The following is a 22793-nucleotide window of genomic DNA, read 5'->3' as shown; positions in this document are numbered from 1 at the left end:
ATCAGAACGTGGCTCACCACTCTTGGATAAATCGGATAAAATTATTCTGCTGGAGGTAATTTTATATTAATTATCTTGCTGGGAATAACATTTAGGTCTAATTCTGTAGGATTGGCTTCACAAATTCTCTAAAATCACAGTATTGATGAGTTGCTTCATCCTCAGATATGAGATAAAATAGTTTATGAAGACAGGGGCTTTTTAATCTAAGCCAAATTTGCAACGGTGTCCTTAGTCCCCAAATCTTCCAGGGTTGTATGTTTTAAGATTCGATATAGCATTTTAAATGCTTGTCTGATGCTTTAGAGCTCTATCTTAACATTAATGCACAGAAATTTCAGCACAATTTCTGTATGCTGCTTAAAGAAATGTGCCCAGCTCATTGATTGTAAACCACCATCATTATCATTAATCCATTTCAAACAACGACATAAATCGCACAGTCATACCTGCAGGGGATGAGACTCTGGAGAACCAAATAAAGGTGGGTACTATCTAAACCATTGCATATTTAGAAAAAAAGAAATCTGGCTAGTTCTAAGATCACTTATGCTCTCCATAGGATCCCCCCCTCCAACACTACCATTTTTCTGTTTGCTTCTACGCACACACAAATGTACCTTACTTAGATTTAAGCCACAAGGAAAAGTCCTCCTCCATTTTAGTTGCTCACCCAGCCATGCTCCCTTTGCAGAGGTTGTCGAGAGGGTTTTCCTTTGCTGTTACGGATGCAGACTGCCTGGGGTGGCTCCACTTGACTTACGAAACCCCTCCAAGACGCTTCCGAGTGACTAGCAGCCTTCAGTGGTTATCAGCTTTGGGCCAATGTGACCAGCTGAACTAGAACTAAAAAAGTATGCATTCCTGTATCAAACTTCCCAAGTTACCCATGCAACTCATCTACAAAACATTTTAAAATTATTCTTCATGTGATCGGGGCTTTTCTACATTAAATAAGAACATAGCTTCCCTTTAGAGACTAACAAATTCTTACAGCAATATCCTTAGAAAAACAATTGCCAGTTGTTACAAGCATGTATTCAGAGTGAAAATGAATCGAAAAATCTTAAATCTTTCCTTTAATTATCAGTAAAACTCTGCAACAATGTTGTTAGTCCTCAGTTTGAATATGAATGAAAATTCCTGAAATACTTGAGTTGCTTTAAAGACCTGACTCTAGGAAAACTGATCCATCTTGAAAGCAAACTGGAAAATAAGGGGGCTACACACATATTCTTGTGTTATGCTAGTCTAAGTAAAAAGATGATTAACATCACCCTCGATTTAGCCTTCCACAGCAACTAGCTAAAGTATTGCAATTTATTGGAAAGTAACAGTTTATGAATTTAAGGAAATTTCAGATGTTTGGGTTGGGGTTTTGTTTGCTCGTTTGTTTTGTTTTTCCATTTAATGATCATTTTAGCACCATCTGCTGGTGTTGAAACTTGCTCTGGAAACTAAACACCAGGTACGTGCTTCATTTTAACTTCTTCAAGACCTACCTCTGGCTTTTCTTACAAGAAAAGGTTAATTGCTTACTTTTCTACTACAGATCCCAGGATTGGATAAGTAATTTATCTGAATGAATCATGCATCCAGATAGAATATACCTGCTGGAGGTCATGTATCAGGAGCAACATTCTATTAAAGAAATACCTCACCTACAGCTACATCCAGGATTGGATGTGATTTTTCATTCTTACATAGTAAAAAACAAACACGCTCTTTCCTTTAGAGATGATCGAACTTTTTTCACCTAGTTTATTCTGAATTGATACGTGGTATTTATACTATGGAATTATGCTGTGATATTGGAGATATGATGTCTGGTTCACAGTCAAAAACTGACTTGCTAGAATTATCTCTAAATGTATCCAGTCACATAATTCTATGACTTACTCCATCTGACTCATTTTTAATTCCTTGGCTTGTTTCTGACTCAACTCTGTCCTGTTCAGAACCTCTGGGGGCACAGTCAGTCTGCTAGCACTTTAGGAAATCGTCACGCTAGGTCCCAGCTGCCTTTCTACAGCACCTATCCTGAATACCAGAAACATCTCCCACCTCCAGCACAAGTTTTATCTCTGCCTTGGTTATGCCAAGCTTACAAAATTTCTCTGTACAAGACCTGCCACATGCCTGGGTTTGACCGACAACATCGCAGAACACTAAGAAACCTGCCATGGACTTCATGGACTGCCCAGAGGGAAAGGTTAGTATCAACCCTTTGGAGTTTTAGGCAGGTCTAGCAAGTAAATATGCAAGCGGAATTTCACATGTTTCTGTTGTGGCAGTTCTTCACATCAATGACTCCTCACACAAGAAAAGCCAGGAATGGACATTGGGATGATTTTTTCAGTCTTCCCTTTCAATGCTTGACACTAATCTTTGTGGCACATACTTCAATGTCTGTTCCATCTTGGTGACCTCCTACCACCGTCATCCCAGACCTGACTATACCTCTCACGTACCCCTCTCTGTAACAAATACACTCCCTCCCTCAGAGCTCTACGGCAGCCATCAGTCTCCTCAACTGACCCTTCCTTCTTCGTGTTAGAAAACTCCTCCAACTCAGAACACCTACGGCTTAAAGCTGGAATTCAGTTGTCTGAACCTTAGAGTGGTGCAGTGAAATAATCTTTCCAACAAATATATTCCAGATTGCTGCAAAAAGCTGATGCAGAAGCAGCAGGCACGATGAAATGCCAGTTTATCAGCATGGCGTATCAAGCTGTTACAGGCTAGCAACATGGCTGGGAAATGAGAGGAGGCCCTCGCGTAGCTGCAAGGCTAGGTGCACCCCTTCTTATATAGATTTAAGTGGGCTCCAGTAATAACAGTGCCCTGCTATGGTCAACTTAGACAACAGTTGCCCCAAGGAAGCTAAATAGCCATGAGACAATTAATTACCTTCTGCTTTCCTTTTAGCCATACAGATAAGGTTAAGCAAAGCCCAAACCATGAGTGCCCATAAATTCTCTATCCTAGAGAGTGGTGACTGAAGACTTTTCAGATAGATGTTCTCGGGTAAGTTTTCAAAGCCATGCTCAAAAAGGTCAAGTCAAGAAGTAAATCCCGTTATTTGTTAGAAAGATTTGTGTGTACGCCTCCCACATTCACTGCTTTGAAATGGACCCCTTAATGTCTGGAGGGGATACAAAGCTTATGGCTCTTCTAAGGTTTCAGAAGGAGGAAGAAAGGCCATGACCTTTAATAAAGATTATTCTGCAGAATACTCACTTTTGCATAATCTTTTACAAAAGAAGCTTGATGAAAGGTGCAATGCAGTAATCTAAAGCAATTCCTTGAGCTGTAAAGAATTAAGGAGGACATTGAAGATGAACATGTTATATGCATTGATGGAGAAACTATGATCAAGAGGTTTAGGTCAGAGATGGTCCTAGTCACAATGCCCAGTCTCTCTGGATTGCAACAAAAAGAGGGCAGTATGGTCCATACCATTACGCCAGTTCTGTCTGCCAGCACTGGTAAATGGTAGTTCAAACTTATTTGTGAGTTGCCTCTTTCCACATCAATATAATTCATCTAATTTCCATCAGTATCAGTGAGATTCAGAAGAAGGTTTATCAAGAAGAGCTAATTTTGGTGGGGAGGGGTTAGAAAAACAGAAACCCTGGGAACAAATTAATTTGGGTAAATTTCCCATTAAAACAAAGCCAAAACCTTTTGAAACTGTCCAAATGTCCTTTCTAATATTTTGAACAAATGAGTTCCTTTGAATTGCATTCTACTTCTGTTTTTCAAGTTTAAATGAACATATATTCAAATAACAGATCAAACTTGAAACACAAACTTTGGTTTCAGAAGTGGTCACTTAGTGAACAAGAAATGCCATACTTGCACATCTCATGGGTTCTTTCACATTTTGGAAAAGAAGAAATAAACAATTTTTTGCCATGTATAAAATACTTCAGTGAATAACTCCTGGCTTCACTGAAATTCTTCCTACCCCAAGAAGTGCAAACTTGCAAGGCATTAGGATGTTCACAGGTCAACAGAAGAACTTCAAAGTGCAGTAATGACAATTTTAAAGTCTGATACATGCATCTCTACCATGGCTCCTCCTGCGCCCATCTTTTGTGGCTTTGTGCTAGCTCAGTTCCCATAACATTATAGTAGGCCACACAATGTACTCACAATAAATAGAGAGAAACAGCCTAGGTGATCGGAGCATATAGTTTTCAATCAGTCTTGCCAAGCATGGGTTTCATTCAGTGAAGAGGGATAGCACTGGACCAATTGCTTAACACAAATATGCCATTTTGTGGCTCTTCATTTTCCACTGCTGATTATTAGACACAAACAAGTTACTCCCCATCTTTACAACTAACCTAACTTGGGCACTTAGCTTCCATGGGTATATTTACTGCTACTGGAAGAACACAACTGGCCTCCTGTTCAACTTGGAAATGATAAACTCTACGTTTCCTCTTGGAATTGATCCAGCTTCCACTGCAGGCAACACAAACAAAGCCATTAATGAGTTATGAGAGCCTTCAACACGTTATATATGCATTGCCCTGGAAATTATATTTACTCACTTCCCAATGAGTACTATTGTTCAGATAACTTCTGTTCCTCCAACCTGACACAACAAAACTGGCAGTTCACTGAGCTTTAAGTTAGCTAGCTAGCTAGACAGACAGATATTTTGATTGAGATGATGCCCAAATGTCCCATTCACAGCTAGAGGCCTGTGCTCCTTACATGAAAGTCCTGAGTTTGGTCCACAGTGGTTATCATGGTAACAGTATTCACAGGCTACTGTGCTTGGATAGAAAATGCTACACGAGAGCAATTTATCATCATTCTGTTTAGAACTCGTGGCCAAAGTGAGCTGGTGCATGCTAGTACATAAGTGTTAGCAGTTTAGAACGGTTAATCTAGTCAGTTCATCATATACTACGACAAAACAGAATATCAACAAACCCCTATTTCCAAATACGTTTTTTCAAGTAAAAGTATTTCTTAAGTTACATTTCAATCAAAATGTAGCTGCAAACCTTAAAACTGGATTTCAAACTCTAAGTTCATGGAGAATCTACAGATGGCACTTATCCTTCCAAAAAATACCCCTTGGCTGGTATCAGAAGAGGAAAAGCAAGGCCAAGCAAAATATTAGGTATACACAGAAATAAAAAAAAAAAAAAAAGGAACTACTAGTACAGTGACAATGAATTCAGCAGCCGCAAAATATTACTTTCATAAGGGTTTTTATTAACACAATATAACCTGATAGCAGAAAAAGAAGTCCCCCTGGGTCATCATTCAGGTGGAAAAAAAAAAACAAAACCATGAGGATCTTGAGCTGAAATCCCTTTCTAAGCATCATGAAAAGGTCTAAGCACAGCCTTGGTTTAGTGCAATGAAATTAAAAAAGATGTCATGTAGCCATGTCAGCCACATCTGTGACCCATATGGTGCATGTAACAAGAGCATATGCCTATACCTAAAGAGAACATTATATGCTGCATAAGGCTAGGGCAAATGTAAAAGTGAAGTAGAACACCTTCACATTACAAACACAGTTTGTTAGTTGTGTCACATCAAAGAAAGAGTCTCTAGGAATTATTGCCCTCTGAAGTCATTTAATTATGATTAAGTGAACTAAGAACTAGTGTAAATGGTATTTTATACCCCAGTGAATTAGAGTATGAGATCTAGTCAAGGTGAGTAAGATTTACAGCCAAAACTCATGCAACCTTACAGTAATTTCGTGACACTTTTACTACTAGCCTAGACGTTTCAGCTCTTGAAATAATTAAAAGTACACAAGCAAATTAAATTCTTTGGACACTTACAATAAACCATGGACAGAAAAGAGAATAGGTTGCTTCTCAAATGATTTACATGCTTCTACTTTTATTATAGAAGGGACAAAGATAATGCAGGGCAAAGACAACCTTATGAGCTTTGAGCTTTCTTTTCTATATCAGAAAAGAGAGAAAGAAAGGTAAGCATAGCAGGATACCCACAAATCTCTTTCAGTTGGACTAAATCTGACCCACAGTAAAGTCTTCCTTTCACGAGACTCTCACCTTTGGCTAATAACAAATACCTGTCTGCAAAAGAACATGTTTGTCATGTTAAGACCCCATGCATAATACAACCAAGTAAAATCAGACGACTCACTTTAAAGATACTGAGGCTCTTCTCACAGATTTTTAACTCTGAGGAAAACTATTCCCAGGTATTTGCCTTCAAATAGAAATAAGAGTGTCCAAGAAGAAATGTATAACGTATCAATGAATAGTGTGAATATATTTCACAGCTTTTCCAGCTGGAAATAAACTCATTTTCCAGTGACAACTGTTAATCCACTCTCTTCTAGAGTCTCTGTTTGAAAGGCTCCAGGTAAAGAACAGAAACTTGGCTGACAGAAAAAAGTACCAGATGGCTGCTGGGATGGGAAAAAAACTGGAGAGAAGAAAACAGTGAAATACGAGTTGTAGAAATAAGGATTGAATCACAATCAAAATGTAAGTGGAGAACCAGAGCCTTTGCATTTTAACAGGAGCCATGTTAGCAACATAGCAGCTACCCAACTGGTAAGCCCAAGGGTTGGCTTCAAGAGCCAAGGGCTTCAAAAGCTCAAAATGCACCAGAGCATTAACAAATTGCCTAAGTTACATGTATAAAGAGTGTTCTCTGAACAGTCACTTTGGCTGATGTGGCCAAACACATTAGCACAAACCTATCTTTCTGTACTTAAGATGTGTAAACTTGAATACTCAGGCCATAAAAGTATGTATCTCTTACATAAACTGTGCAATTTTTCGGTCTTTAAAAATTTCCAAATTCCCTATAATGTAGTTGGAATCAACAATTAAGAAAAGGAACAGGTAATGTGTTAATGTTCAAATATGATAGCTTGGCAAAGTTTATAAATTGTTAGGATAAGGATCATAAAAGGAATCAAAATTCACATGTTAAAAAAGCACTAACATAATGTTCATGATGTGCTTGTAGAGAATGTCTTTGGTAGACAATGGCATGGAAGAAAAGGAATTCTGGGATCAAAATTTAGTTCTAAAGATAAAACACAAGTGACTTAGGAATACAAATGAATCTGGGTTACAACATATATGTTCTCGATCTCTTGCTCACCTCCTTCTGGCTCTAGATGCTGAAGTGAAAAGTTATATTTTTGTAAAGTCTGTCATATTTGATATCCTTAACTTGCCTTCAATTTTGCATATTTTTATTGTCTCCCCTCGCTGGGGACAAAAATGGCAATTCTGTACATTCCACTAAGAGAACAGAGCCACCACTGCCAGCTGTACTGAAAAATTACGTTCAGGAGGAATTGTTTCAAATGGTTAGGCTTATAGCTAATGCTGTTTATGAAATAACAAGTACCTCATGTCACTCAGCAAGCTTAGTAACAAAATGGTTGTTCTTAGCTCAGACACACTGACTCACACATGCATTCTGAGGCACACCTCTCTGCCACCTCTTCCTAGACACAGCATTGTAAAACTGCCTTCCATTTCCCCTTGCCTTTCTTCACTTGCCTCACCTTCCAACAGATGATTCTTGGCCCAACTGGTATGAGAGACTTCATTAAAAAATCCCACTTGAACTGAACTAGCCGATTCTTAGTGCCAATGAAATTGCTTTTGCTAAGAATCTGTGTAAAAGACTAGCACCTGGAGACACTAGATAGCTCAAGGGATTGGTAACAGGCTATGGAATATTTAACCTCTAGGGTACTGGCTTAAATTCAGAGTCAGGACCAAACTTGAAGCATCAGTCTCTTAGGCAGGCTGCCACATGACACCTTTAAAAATTATGCCCCTTCACTCAGGAGAGCGATTACCAGCTTTCTGATGAGAATTTTCTCTTCCTTACAGTCTGAACCTTACAACTGAGACCACTACAAATTGGAAAGCTGTAATTTAGAAGTGTGCAAAATGTTATGCCAACACAAAATTTTTTAGTGCAACTGTATGAGCAAGCCTATGGACTAGATTTAATGGCTTTTCAGAGGACTGAAGTGTAGACTTGTAATTTTGCTATCAATATGTGCTTTAAAGAGGAGATAAATGACAGAACTTCTCTATGCTCGCAGCACAAAGAATACATACAGTTATGCCAACAATATTCTATTTCTTCCATACTGAATCTTTATGGATTAAAATTCCAACTGCAAAAGTCATAATAATGAATAAACAAATAGAAAGAAAATATAATGGAAATTAAAGGTAGTAAGGGCAGAACCCATCAAAACTAAGACAGACTTAAAGCCAAGCAACACAAAGGAAATTTAGTCTGTTTTAGACAAAAAACATTCCCCTGCACCTTTTCCCATACACAGAAGCAGCTGTCTGCTCCTTCTCTGTGATGGTCTTGGAAAGAAAATTCCTATGCCACTCCCTTCCCTTCTTCTGTGTTACCATTGTCCACAGCAGATTTCTTCACACCCTTCATTAAGCCTGATCCTCTTGCTCTTTGAGCAAAGACAAAATGATTTCTATTTAACGTTTTGCATCACTGTTCATCTCAATGAAAATACAGTAACTCCCGCTATTAGTGACTCCCAACTTAGCAGGTCTGTGACTGTACAGTATCAGTGAAAGCACAGCTGGAGAAATAAACTCCGTGTAAATAGCTGAAAAGATAGGTAAAAGTCTGGGCAGTGATCCAAAAACACTAAACTACAGACTCCCAACATCTGGTTCAGGGTGGATTCCAAGAAAGACAGAAAGAGAAAGACAGAAAGAAAGGATTGATTTCTCTTTATATTTTTTACATACGTTTTTTTTTTTTTTTAATTCATCAAAAATTTTGCACAGTTATTGTGGTTTCATTTCTTCATCACGCTGCATCCTGATGCTTCACTGTTTTAGCCATATTAATCAGAAGAAAGCAGTGCCTTGGACAGGAGATAAGCAGCCCTCAGTTTCATACTTACATATTTTGTTGTGATAAAAGCAAATGACAGATAAATAACTCCAAACCTTATTATTTAGTCTCTCTTTCTAGCTAGAACTGGGCTTAATGACACATGTATGAGAACCCTATGCTGATTTCACGATCTTTCAGGCAAACAGTCACAACAGAGCTAACCCTGTCAGCTGCTCAGCTTCTCTAAGCACAATAGAAGAGAGAAGCCCACACCAAGTACACATCAGGCACCCAGGACCCCACCGCTTCCACCATCCCTGTGTGAAGAGTAATTTTCTGTTTTGAACGGTTTTACTAGCTGAAAGATTCAGAGACAACATCATTTTCAAAAGCTCCTATGTGACTAAACTCACAAAGTCTCCCTGGTTTTCTGTGATATTTCTACCCTTAATGTACTTGAGCTCTTTTCAAACTCCTGCTGTACCACATTAAGTGAGCATATCATCTATTCCACATAAGAATGCCTGTTCTGGTCACACACGATGACCCAGGCTATCAACACTTAACGCCCACCACTGATAGATTCAGATCCTCCTTCCCCTGCCTCGCTCAGCAGAGAGCTCAAGATGCTGTTCTGACAGACGGCTTGCCTCTCCAGAAAAGGATTGCTGCCATAAGGACTCCCTCCCAGGCAGGGAGCACTCTGCCTTCTCTGGATGTCTTCATCCAACGGTGCGTTTTGCTTTGCATTAAGTGTCTGGGGGCAGACACGCTGCTGGCCTCTGCACTGCTCATGCACCAGCTTTGTCCCCCATTTAGCAGAGCTCCTTCCCTGGCATACCAAGGCATCTGGCAGCTGAGTGCCTGCGCTGCAGGTAGGCCTGTCCCTCCAACAGCTGCCAGCATCCAAACCTCAAAAACCCTTGATGCGTGTACTCACAATAATCATTAAATGCACAAACGAGATAACAAGAAGCTCTGAAAAGTCTCCAAACAATTTCAGATTTGCCTACTTTGTGCTTCAACGTCGCCTCACTCGGAGCTGGGCCATGAGCGCTTGTGTGCTTTCCAAGTGTTATTATGTGCCTACAAACAGAGAGAGAGGGAAAAATTCACTTGGGTAATCGTGTGATTCTCTTGCTCAAAGACTAATTAGCCCCTACAAGGTATGCACTCACTTTCTCCTCTCACAAAACGGAATGAAGGGACACAGAGTTCAAGACTTGGCACCAAGCAAGTGCACAGCCGAGCTGGACACAGAACCCTCTCACCTCTTCCCCACTGCCATGCCCTAGCCAGGGGCACCGAAGAATTTATTTCCATTACAGGACCTTTTATGCAACAAGTTCGTGGCTTCCAGGTCATACACACAGCCAGTAAGACAGCAACAGGCCACTACTCGCGCCTCATAATCTGTGATGAGCTTTTCACTTGGGAAAGAAGGCAATGATATTGCTGAAATGTGAATCCCATTAGGGAACTGATGGATAATATAAGGAGGTGAGTTCTGTCCCTCAGAAACAGCCCCTGAGAAATAAGGAAGCTACTGTTCTTGAAGATCTGTGCAATTTCTTTTCTAAGACTGGAGCCTAGGGGCAGCAATTACATATGCATATTATTCAAACCTGAATTCTTTCCTTGTAACTCTCTCTTTACATAATGCCAGCTTGCAAGACTGTCTGTTCTACCTGCTTGCAGCTTGCTACCACAAAAGGATCAGCTTTCTCCCCTGGCTTGCACTCCTCATCTCATTTCTCCCTTTGTACCAGTTCTGGCTTTGAGCTGACCCTTTAGTGAGCGCTTGCAGCCCTCTAGACCACCAGGAAACAACTGACTTTCACTCTGGAAATACTTGACTGATGTTCCACTGCCGTAGGCAGAAGAAAGAGAATAAAGCAGCTCGCTGCATAGTTCACAAAGCTTGAGTGCTTTGAAAAATGACTGATAGGCCCTCCACCCCATACCTTTGTGCTACCCACATCAGTCTAAATGCATGTGTTCACACCCGGGCACCTAGATCACACGCTGAACTGCAGGAACAGTCACAACTGAGAGAGGCCATTTCAAATCAAACAGAATTTCCGTCTGAGTTACACTAACATCATGTTACAAACAAAGTGACGGCAAAGTTGCATGGAACACCCTGATCCATCGGGTACCCTTCACCTCATCTCCTCCTGCAGTTAGTAGATCCTTCTGCAATCAGTGATCTGACAAAGTTAACCCAGAAAGACAGGACAGGACAGGAAAGTTTTCTCCTGGGTTTCCTCCCAGTGAGTCTGGAACTCGTGGGTCGGTGTGGAGATCACAGATGCTACCTGATACTCAGCCTGGGGGTTAAAAACTAGGGGGAAGGAAGAGAAGAGAGGGCGAATGTCTAAATACAGCCTCCATGGTTCTCCTTGTACGGCAGAACTAATTTAAGCATTTCACAAATATTTACCTTAGACTAGGTAAAATTCTAGCATTATACACTATGCAGTTTTGGAGCCCACGAGACACTTGAAAAGATGAATTGTGACAATCAAAAGCACATCCATATCCTTCCTTTACAAGCTTCTTGCTTAACAGCCAGATTCATATACAAACAGACCAAAACATAGCCGAGACAGTGCCGCTTAGTCCTGCACAATGAAAGCAACACACCGAGTCAGTGAGGCTTAAAGGAAGTTGCTTTTTTCTAAATCTCAGCCCTCTGGCTTTTCACCACCTGGACACCAGCTCTGAAACGATGACCTCATCATTTATCATTTTACCTTTCAGTGCTTTACTTAATACATGACCTGCTCAGTAAAATATTTGCAGACTTGGTACTCTGGTACTCTATCCCATTACAAAGGCACGCATAACATTTCACATCTCTTTCATGCAGGTGGTCCTCTGTTCTAACTCAAGGCCAAACAGAATATAAAGTTAGGCCAGTTCAGCAGTATAGGTGAAGGCATCTGAACCGAGGGGAGGGAGTATGGTAACTGCAGATGCCAAGTGTGGCTATACATTTCAAAGATAGTGCTAATTTATTTATTTGGCTTACAGTGACCGAATCCATCTGTCTGGTACAGATGATCAACCACGAGATGTCTAAGAATCACTATGAACCAACCTTTCTCTTTTTTTTTTTTTTCATTAAAATTGTTCACATATGTACCAAGGAGCCACAGAAAGGTATATTAAAAATGGTCCAGTTCTTTCAGGCAATTCTACTCCATTAAATTTTATGAGTACACATGTCTGAGAAGAAGAGAGGAAAAGAAAAAAAAGACTATGTATCAGATACTTTTATGTTCCCAGTTTATTTTTGGAATGTTTAACAGTGCACAACGTAATGCCTCTTTTCAGTTCATTTCTCCATTTTTTTTCTGCATTCCAAGAAAATATTTCCTGTGCTAGATGTTCTCTCCCTCTTTTTCTCTCTCAGTAGCTTTATCCTAGATGATCTAGTTGCAAATATCTTCAGACACAGCAATTTAGATTTACAACGAGCAAACAGAATGTATCAATGGAAGTATCTAGACAGAGGAGTTACAGTACATATAGGCAGGAGGCATTTCTTTTCAGCTTTCTTACAGAACACATTCGCACAACTGGTTTTGATTTCTACTTATATTCCTCACTAAGCAGATAGATGTGAAATTCGGTGCTTATGGCACTCAGTGCTGATAGGTACTGGGAATGCTGCCACCTCCAAAGAAGACACTGTAAAGGAGGGACTCGGTCGCACACAGGTCTCTCCCAAAGGAAGACTGCTCTTTCCAAGAAGAAACCCAGCAAAGAATTGGGAAGATTTCCTATGCAGAGCTTGCCTCAGCAAAGACTGTCAAAAGAGCAAAAGGACAGATCCAAAGACACACAGGTGACAGAATGTGGGAGTGCAAAATACTGTACAGAGTCCTTTATTAGGACAGGTTGCTAAAGAAATTGTTGGGTCCACAGTGACTTACTGCACTTGCCCTTTTTTCAAAGACTCAGCTATTGTGCTCTCAAGTTAAGATTTGGCTTTTAGAAAGACATGAATAATAATAAAACCATATTGCCGCACATATGACTTATGATTAAGCAGCTCTCTGGGTTATATACAGAGGAAATGTCTGAAAAGGCATTGGCTGACACTTATCAAAGAATTTGAAAATGGAAATTACAGCAAAAGAAAGTAAATTAGCCAAGAATTTTAAAAGAAACAGGATATAATGATCAAATATATGACATCAAATTAAAACCCCAGATCACGAACTAATGCAAAGAAACTTGGGAAGACTTGCTTTTAAGCTGGTGACACCATAATGTATGTCCTATGTCACTCAGACATATTCTGGTGGTTTCATTAAATACACAAAGCACACTATTTTGAACGCCTGTGTTTTTTTCTTTTGTGCATGCTAACTGCTTTCCAGGGTTGTGCAGATTAGTGAAGTCCCCATTCACAATTCTGCTACTCAAATTATACTTAAAGTCAATGTTGGAAGGCAGTGCTTCCCAGTACTATCTTTATTGTGAACAAAGAGTACAGCATTTTTCAAGACCTGAGTTAATAATGAGTCATACTGTTTGTGTTTCCCAAAGAAATTAATAACAACTAACAATTCATTCCAAAAGTTCCTGCATGCCCACAATTCCAACTGAGTGCAGGAGGAGCCAGAAATGCAGCTCTGCTGCAGCTCTGATAATGAAAACTGTCCTGTGTGTTCCAGCAGGGATGTCTAGAGCTCAATCTGGTGATGTTTTAAAGGTGACACTTAAATATTTGGAAACTGTATTTTAAATTTAAAAATCCTAAATTAGTAAAGCACAATAACTAATTTTAGAACACAAAACTTCCTTTGCTTATGCAACTTGCTGCTGAATAGAAGATTCCATATTTATTGATGTTATTAACATTGAAATTGTCATTACATTTTCAGCAAATCATTTATTGCCAATCATTCCTGACAAATTATTGACAGCATTGGTAAAGCAATCCAAATACAAAAATGCTCATTCTTATGAAATCACCAGTACCTCACAAGAACAACTGAAAACTGAACTAATGTCCTGGATAAATCTATTTTAATAGCACTACTTTAAATGTGCCAGGCTTCAGCCTGTAACCTTCCATCATCAATACTGCTGACTGAGACTGCTGTCCCATTCTTCTGGGCGAACAGTTTTTAAGATTGCAATGCAAGAAAGCACAGGAACGTACAAAATCACTTTGCCTTCTGCAGCTGCTAGACAACTGTCTTAGCTCTGCCCTGAAAAGAAACTCCCCAAGGCTGAGACTCTTGGTTTAGCTATTAGAAACAAGCCAAATAGAAGCAGAAATTAAGACTGACTTGTGTATAGTAAGCCTGGATGGTGGGCGAGGACGGCAGTGCTGTTTTAAGCAAGGGCAGCCTGCAGTTCACCTATGTGGGGAGAGGAAGGTAGCGCAGTGAGGATTATATAAGCAAAGTCACTTGTGGAATGTGCAGAATGTACACAGAGGGTGTGCCCGGCGCAAGGGTAGCACCAGGAGCTGGGGTGCGCAGGGAAGAGGCTCTGAGCCCATGTGCAACAGGTTGCCTGGCCAAAGAGGCTTCCAAAACGCAGCCTGTGTTCTCTGCCCTTGCTGATGTTTCTGCCCTTGGCATCAATGCCACTAAAGTCAGATACCAGCATGGACAGTACTTTGCGATATTTAATGCCATTGTGATAATCATAAATAAAATAGTCAACATTTCTCCAGTGCCCTTATACCCCTCCCTGAAAACAGGCAAGACTTCTGCAAATGTTGGCAACAAAGAAGAGGCAAAATGTACAACCAAAGCTAAAGAAAAAACTTCACACCATTTCCAGAGCTGTCTGTTTTTTTCCTCCTGCAGCTTTATATTTTTTTCCATGACTAATTAATGTCCCCCCCGCAAAAAAAAACAACCATTCCCAACCCCCCCCCAAAAAGCAAATAATGCACAAAATCCAGGAATATTTACAATTTCAATGAGTCTGCTCATTGACATTTAATTGCTGTAATGCTCCTTTTGTTTTCCTCTTCAGTTGCCACTTGAAACAATCAAATCCAACTGGCATTACTAAATTTACAGATGTTTGTAAAGAGAGTGCTTGTCAAATCAAGGAATAAAACCTCATCCAGCTGAGGCATAAATTTATCTAACTAATGTACAAACTGGAAATTTGTGTGTTGAATGCATTCACTAAACATTTGATCACAGATTTCATGGCCCTGCTATGAGCACAGAAAAGTGAGCATAGCATGGGTATCCTCTGACTTCCAACACAAAATCAGCTAGGGGCAGAACTCTGCTCCTTCCCACTCAGCAACAACACTGCACCCTGAAAGTGTTTCACAACTGCCAATTAGAAAACCGAGTCAAACTACCTACAGCGGTACCAGAACTAGCTGTACTGATCAGAACTAATTATAAGGAAAGCTCACACATTGGATGTCAAAGATGAATCCACAGAGGAAATATAATACATAAAACACATTCCACACGTGCTGTTTAAAAAAAAAAATCTGAAAAAATAAGGTCAAGGGACCTGGAGTATTTCTCACAGAGATTCTGCAAGCTAAGTAGTGAAATGCCGTTAAACAAATTATAGGGTTTCAAATTACTCGCTATGCAATGACAAACTACAGAAGAATATGGCTGTTCAGGAGCACCCTGCCTATCTCAGGGCAAATGTGTCTGCAGAAATAAAGAGGAGGAGAATCTGTTTAATCATTGACCACGACTTACTTTCTTGTTCTGCAAACACCAGCCCTCTGTTCATCAGAAGCAGGATTTTGGATGGGCTCACTAAGCAGTTCTTCTGAAATTTCAAAGACAACTGTTAACAGACTCTGAGAACAAAACATACAACATCACCCCGATGTACACAGACACCTATCAGCAAATAGTCCCAGACATGCAGACCCACAGGCATCTCTGAAGCCCTATCACAGTGGCTTCGGGCAGACATCAGTACAGGATCAGAGCACTAAGGTAAATTTAATTTAGAATTAGTTCACAGAATTTAGTCAATTTTGCAGGTCCAAAGCTTCACATAGGAGCACCATTTCCAGAGACAGTATCATGTTTTTCTTCAAAACAGACTGTGCACCATCCATTCAACTCCTGTGAGAAAAGGAATCCCCATTTCTTCTGGAAACTTCATATTCTCAAGTGCCATTTTTCATACAAATGGCCTCATTTTTGAGTTCATAGAAAGCGGAAAAAGCAATAAAACCCTTAGATGGGAGGTGATTTTTCATCTTGCTAGAAACACTTTAGCACAATTCTAATTCACCATCATCCCAGGAAAGGCTGCCTATAACACACTGAAAGCCAGCTTGGGCATTAAGCCAGCAAAGCACTTCAGCATGATTTCAGCTTTAAGCTCCGGCGTTACACCACTGACTTCAGTGAGATGACTGAAAAATCATTACAATTAAACATAAGCTTAAATAGCTTACTAGGTTTGGTGCAAACTTCCTATAACAAGGATCTCAGCATATAGCAATACCAGTTTGAGTTTCTAATGCCCTACCACATGACCCAACCAAAGTTAGGCCCTACAGATGAGCTCCAGGTGAAATTTGATGGGAATGGACAATATTTGCAAGCGCTCTTCAGCAGAGGCCTTTGTATTCAAGAGTCTCTTATCCCAGTGAAGGTGAGAGTATACTTTATACATCCCAGGAGGAAAATAACTTAGTCAGAGAGCTCTCAAAGAAAGATAAAGAGTACAGACAGGAAAGCTATTGTACATAAATCCAGGTAGAATCATAAGTCTTTCTCAAAATGCTAAAAGAATAAATCCCCCTCCCACAAACTACACAAGATGATGTGGTTCCCATCCACAAGTGAGTGGCAAAGCTACTTCCCACGTAGTCACATCTGCGTCCTTTTTCCTCTGGTCCATCACTTAAATTCTGTCATGAGAGTAAACGCAGGAGGGGGTAGGGGCTGTATATGCACATTGTCAGGGGAAGGGAAAAAAGAGGGAAGAGGATTTCTACCTTAGATGTTTGCACATGAATTTGGCTCCAGCCTTCATCACGTTTACATGCCTTTGAACGCTTTCTGTTTCTTTCTGCATTCTTCACTGCTCCATTTTATTTATTTTCACCTTCTGCTTCTCAGATCTTCTGCCAGACTGCTTTTTTAAATTCTACTTGTTGCACTAAAAACACCATTGTTGTCATCCAAATTAATCCCTGAACATAATAAAAAAACCCAAAATAACTCAGATGATCAGTTTTCCATCCTTAGGTCTCACTTTAAGAACAGTATAAATGCCAGTACTCGGGAGCTCTAATAGTTTACATAGGACCAGTTCTAGGTATGTGACATTTCAGGAGGCAGGGAAGCTTCTTCCTTCCCTACCTATCTTTTCCTTCTGCCAGTTAAGAGTCCTCAGAATTCTCCCCCATTCCCAGCTCATTTAGCCCCTCTTCCAATGTAATCCTTTGCAAGACTCATGTTTTTCAAACAAACTTGGTGCTTTTCAAATATTGAGATGGCTTTCTGCTAGCTGAGAAGCAAGATAAACTAAGATCACCTTTACTTTTAGGGATGAGGGAAGAGAACCTTCTAAGAGTCTGTGGTGAGGGAGCAGACACTCTGGCTAAAGATTTCTTTTTAAGTCTCCTGTGTTTCTCTCCATTCAAACCGCACATGGAAAAAAATAAAATAAAAGAAGTAAATTAAGAAGAGAAAGAAAATGAAAGAAACATGTTAGGACCAATATTTTCCCCAAACCTGTATCGTCATCATCTTCCCTCATCTGTTATTTTTTCCCATAAAGGCTTCCCAGAGATGAGGAGGGCTCTGAAAAGACTAAACATTTTTTTGCTACAGATCAAATATGTATCCTTTCAACTGTCGATCAGAATGGAAGGGAACTAAAGTAGATGAACACAGCAGACCTTGCCCCTAACCCAGTCAAATATGCATTTCACGCGCCATGGGGAACAAAGGGGCAACACCATTGTGTTGCAGAGCAGGACAGTCCTCCTCAGGCTAATGCTTCCAGGGCCAAACATGCATAGGGGTGCTCTGCAGATGAAGAAACCCAGCAGCTCACACAACACGGTCACAGGACAGGACCTAGATAGCCTGTCATATTTGTAGTTTTTAAATACAAAAAATAATAATAATATTTTGTTTTCTTTGTTTTCTTACAATCTCAAAACCTCACAACATCACAAATTCTGAAACTAAATAAGTAATTAGTCTTTTCTTGTTGGCTTTGTCCAGTCTGCTTGTAGAAAGCATGACTGTACTTTTTCAAGGGCAGCTCACTGATTACCCTTCAGCCTTTTTGATTTGCTTGATTGGAACTAGATGGCAAGTAAATGCCATAACGTAAGTTTAAAGGCCACATCAGTGAGATAAAATATTTATTGAAATATAAGCAAAACACTCACACTGGGACTATAAAATTTTTTGAAGCTGTTTTTCTTTTTAAAGGACTCCTTTAGACCTTTTCTTACAGTTTCAAGGATTCCCTTCCATTTTCTTTCTTTCTTTTTTTTTTTTTTTCACATAGAATTTACAATTATTCCTACCATTTATGTCATCCAGTTGCTCTTCTGAATTAGAAAACCAGACTGGAACTTCAGCAGCCTGTCTGAGTATTAACCTATCTCAGCTCCTCCACTCTGACAAAGCCCTGGCTGAGATATAAAAAAGAAATACATACCAACTTGTTAAGAGCTATTTATGCCAACTCTTTTCCTCATCCTTCCCCTTGCTACTATGCGCCAGTAACAGATTAGAAAACATTTCAATATTGTCAACAGAGAGCTTATGCAAAGACAGGTGAGAGAAATAAATCAGAAAAATACCAAAATCTTGGAGCGTATGTTGCTTTAGCAAGGAATTAATTTTATAGAGCTGCTTTCTAGTGTGTAGGTATGTAAGACGCCACTGCAGCAAGCAGTGTAGTTTCAGAGCTAGGTCCTTAACAATAAAAATTGTGATTAAGCTATTTTAAGCATTCACTTTTTGCATTTAGGATCTTGCTTATTTTTGGCATTTGCTGTTTTGGGGAAGCCAAATTGTAGTTTTCTGTGTCACCTTCTGTTTGCACCAGGTTCACTTTTTAGCTCTGACACTAAATACAGCAGGGTCATGTTTAAACCAAAATCTGCAGTTGCCAGTGGTCTCGTGGATATATTTTCCAACTCACAGATATTCCCACTCATTCCAGACTCTGTAAAAAGCAAAACAAAAAGCAAAGTCTACCCCACATTTTAGTCCCAAGATATCTGCCAGTAGTCCTTTAATCACAAAAGATAAAACCACAATAAGATCACTACACTTACAAAGAGCAAAAAACGCTCTAAAATAAAGCCTTAAAACTGTGATTTTCTTCCTGAGTGTTTTATCAGGCACTGAAATAGCCACTTGCATCAGAAGGTCTGAGACACAAGCAAAAGCTCTCTCTACATCGACACTTTCAGCCTCCACAGAAAAATTTTTCTGTCATTTGAAGAAGTATCTGTCACCTTGTAGCTGTGCCCTCCCACGCTAATATTCTGTCCTCTAAGAACTGCTTAGGAGGGATGTTTTTCCTTAATTATCTGCCATCAACAAGGGGTGACTGATAGAGAGGAAGATGGCCATGTGCATAGCTCCCTCTCCACATCTCTGAAACCCTTTGAACTAGGAGCCCCTCAAAGCTGTCACTGAAAGGCAGTTTCTTATACTCGGACAGGGGCTGATATCCCTAAGACATAACATTTACATTTGCTTTTCCTCAGCACTTCCATGAGACACTTAAAAACTGAAGGTGAGCCACTAACTGGACAGGAGGCTACTTGGTGGCCTAGTGCTCCCCGTGGCTTGTCCGTGCTTTCTGACGCGTAGGGGAAATGCCTCCTAGGTCAACTGGTGCACCTCCTCCTTCTCCCGCCGGTGCAAGATTATTACATAGCTCCCCCCATGCTGGCTCTCGCCCAAGAGACTACAGTGTCAGTTGCACAGGTTATGTAATGAAAGCTGCCCCAAGCATTATGCGGCTTGCTGACTCGCAAAACTGAACTGGCTTTTCTCATGGACAATCCATCTGAGATGCTTCCCTGATTTATCTGACTTTCATGTCCCTTTGGCTGCTGTCCACGACTGTTCTGCGAGGTTATTTGGCATTGCAGCATTTCAGCATAATTTTAGGATTTTGTCCTTTCCTAAAATATGTTGTCATTATTTTTCAAGCAAACTCAGTTTTCTTTCCAAAGTAATTTTTTTAAGGTCTCCTTATAGTAACTATCTTCTTGAATATATAAATCCAATAAAGAAATAATAAAAAGCACATTCTACCTGAGGTTCTTCATCCCAGAAAGTTTCCTGCAGATGTGATCTGCTTTACATGGGGAACCTCCAAACTAGTGTGAGAAGAGAGACTGTCAGACTTTTTGCTGCCTTCTCACCTTTCTTCACAGGTTGCTAAGTACTATGACACAAATAATCTAGGGGCAGTGTCAGAATGAGGTCATATCTTAACATCCCTCAGAAGAATTACTCTTATTTGGTGCACAACTGACATGCAAATGTGCATTTACTGTGCCAATGCTGTGTCACACACATGTATTTCAGTTAGGGAAAGGTAATTCATACTCCTCATAGTTAATGAAAAATAATACTGTCTCCAGCTGAAGGGCAACACAAAGAAGGAAGGCTACTTGAAATTGCTAGTATCAGTCATCATTTACTTCCTCAACCTGCATTTATACAGCTTAGAAAGCAGCAATGTTAAAATGCATCTGATGCTTTTCTGCTCCAAACGCATCTTTTCTGCAAATACTGCTTAAATACATTTAATTGGATTTCAGCTCTGAAAAGGTAAAAGTGACCAACAGATTTAACTAATTGTACTAACTTAATTTTGAAAATCCAAGTATTGCCCTATTTTTTCACATTTTCAAAAATCATAGCTAAAATAGTTCTTTTAATAAGTTTTCTATTCAACTACCTATGCAGAGGTTTTTGTTTGTTCACATTCTGTTTCTTACAGAAACCAACAAAGTCATCTCTGCTCACACTTTGCAAGACCATTTGTGTGTGTGTTTTTTTTGTAACATACAAAACAAAAGAACCATACTGGAAAAATAAAAGAATTATAAAAGTTTCCTCCCAAGAAAATAAAACTCCCACTTACTATTTACGCTTTAAAACTTTTAAAACTCCCACTTTACAGTCTAATTCGTTTAAGGACCTAAAAAACACAGCTCACAACCATGAAAAAGTCCATTCTGGGTATTACACAAATATAAGGAATACACACATATGCACAATGGAGATGCATAAATTACGGTTTCTTACCTGGAAGAAGACTGTGGAGTACGCTAGTCATTAGTTACCACATTTGTGCTGTTTCCATTATAGTTTCGCTATAAATATATCAATGTATATGTGATGCAAGTGCACTCTCACACACATATATATATATTTATCAGGGATATCATGGTCCTGCAAAACAAAGATTTTGCAAAACATGGTCAGCAAAACAAAGACTGTTGCAGATCACCCTCCTGTCATGTTTAAAACTAGGTTTCCCACTGCCTCCCATGCCCATTTATTCCATGAAAGTAGAACATGCCTATATTCAGAAGCATTTCCAAGGGATTTTGAGAGTATGGTATAATCAATATTGAAATCAAAAAAGTTCCACTGCAACGTCTCAGATGCTTGGTGGACCCAATACACTGCCAGCTAAACCACTGCAGGCACACTTGTTGACTGTGCCCACAGGACCACTGCAATTTCTGCAGAACTGCACGAACAGGAACAGCGAGGGAGGCATAGTTTAAAATGCTGAAGACCCAATGCTATCTAAGTATCCCCTTGCATTAACAAAATTAGCAGGTGCTGCATTGGCATTACACATGGCTCACGGTTTGAAAATAATACTTAGTCTCTTCACAGTAACTTGCATCTGCAAGAAATTGCTAAGAACATCACCCTATTAACTATCAATCCTTAATATATCCCTTAGAGGTTTCAAGGCATCCGTGTTTTCATTTTCACTTCTAAATTCTATGCTCTTTCTATTTCTTCCTCCTTAAGTTTGCTGCTTCTTTTGTTTATTTTGTGTCCAAGCTTCTGCTGCTCTTTATGCTTGATTAGTTTTTCATTTTGCCCGCCAAATGCCCTCTCAATTTAGATTTCTCCCCAAAACCATTAATTTCTCCACATCGACCCTTTCCTTGAAATGTAACCAATGGCTCATCTCTGTTAGGGTGTAAATCTTTTCACTACAGCCTAGACTCTCAGTGTTTATTTGTACAATATCTGATTAATTTGTAATTCTTTGAAAAATCTTACTAATATTTTACTAGGTGGTGTGTTTTTTTTTCCCCTCACTTAGGAAGTGATACAGTGTTTGTCTTTTCTGAAGCAAGAGAGATAAAATGGTCATCTATAACTAGATATACAAACCACAATGGAAAAATTAGGTGGTTTCAGTCTGAGAAGCCAGCAATCAAGAACCTTTTGGCAGGTCTGAATTTTAACTTAAAGCTGCAAAATACATCATCTGAGAGTTTCAAGTCTTGACCAAATCTTTACTGGAAATTACAGTAGCAAAACAAAGCAGAGTCTCCTGAGGCACCCTCCGTTGTTCACATCTCAGCAAACATTGTTAATCACCTGGCAGCTCACAAGCATTTATTTCACGTAAAAGGGAATGTTCCAGATGATTCTGGAATTTGATGGAAAAGTTTGTTGAACTCAATAATATTTAAAACTCTGGCAGCAGTCAATGTCAAACTTGCTGGGCCCACAATATGATTTCCCTTCAAATATTACTTTCTTCTCATAGGGTTTAAATGCCATACTGCTCCAACTTACACTTGTTCTTAGCAAGACCAACTGGCTAGAAATTTTACAGACAAAACCCAAACAATTCACTGTAGGGCCCCACCATAAACAAAGTCATATATGAATGCTATTTTTATTGCAAAATCT

At 39.6% G+C, this 22793-nt stretch overlaps 1 long non-coding RNA gene across 1 annotated transcript in view; it reads right to left on the bottom strand.

Moving 5' to 3' along the window:
- LOC106038601 (uncharacterized) overlaps positions 1–22793 on the bottom strand; it is a 96428-nt gene that overhangs the window by 42114 nt on the left and 31521 nt on the right. Inside the window, exons 7-12 of the long non-coding RNA XR_010834683.1 lie at positions 21150–21296; positions 20148–20212; positions 17386–18502; positions 16844–17041; positions 15582–15654; positions 9882–9954 (exon numbers count right to left, since the gene is read on the bottom strand). This is a non-coding gene — a long non-coding RNA (uncharacterized lncRNA). The remainder of the gene's footprint in view (positions 1–9881; positions 9955–15581; positions 15655–16843; positions 17042–17385; positions 18503–20147; positions 20213–21149; positions 21297–22793) is intronic.

This window comes from Anser cygnoides, chromosome 13, assembly GCF_040182565.1.
Source record: "Anser cygnoides isolate HZ-2024a breed goose chromosome 13, Taihu_goose_T2T_genome, whole genome shotgun sequence".
Taxonomy (NCBI): domain Eukaryota; kingdom Metazoa; phylum Chordata; class Aves; order Anseriformes; family Anatidae; genus Anser; species Anser cygnoides.
Note: the sequence above shows the minus strand (reverse complement) of the source record. Positions and strands in the feature narration are given on the sequence as shown.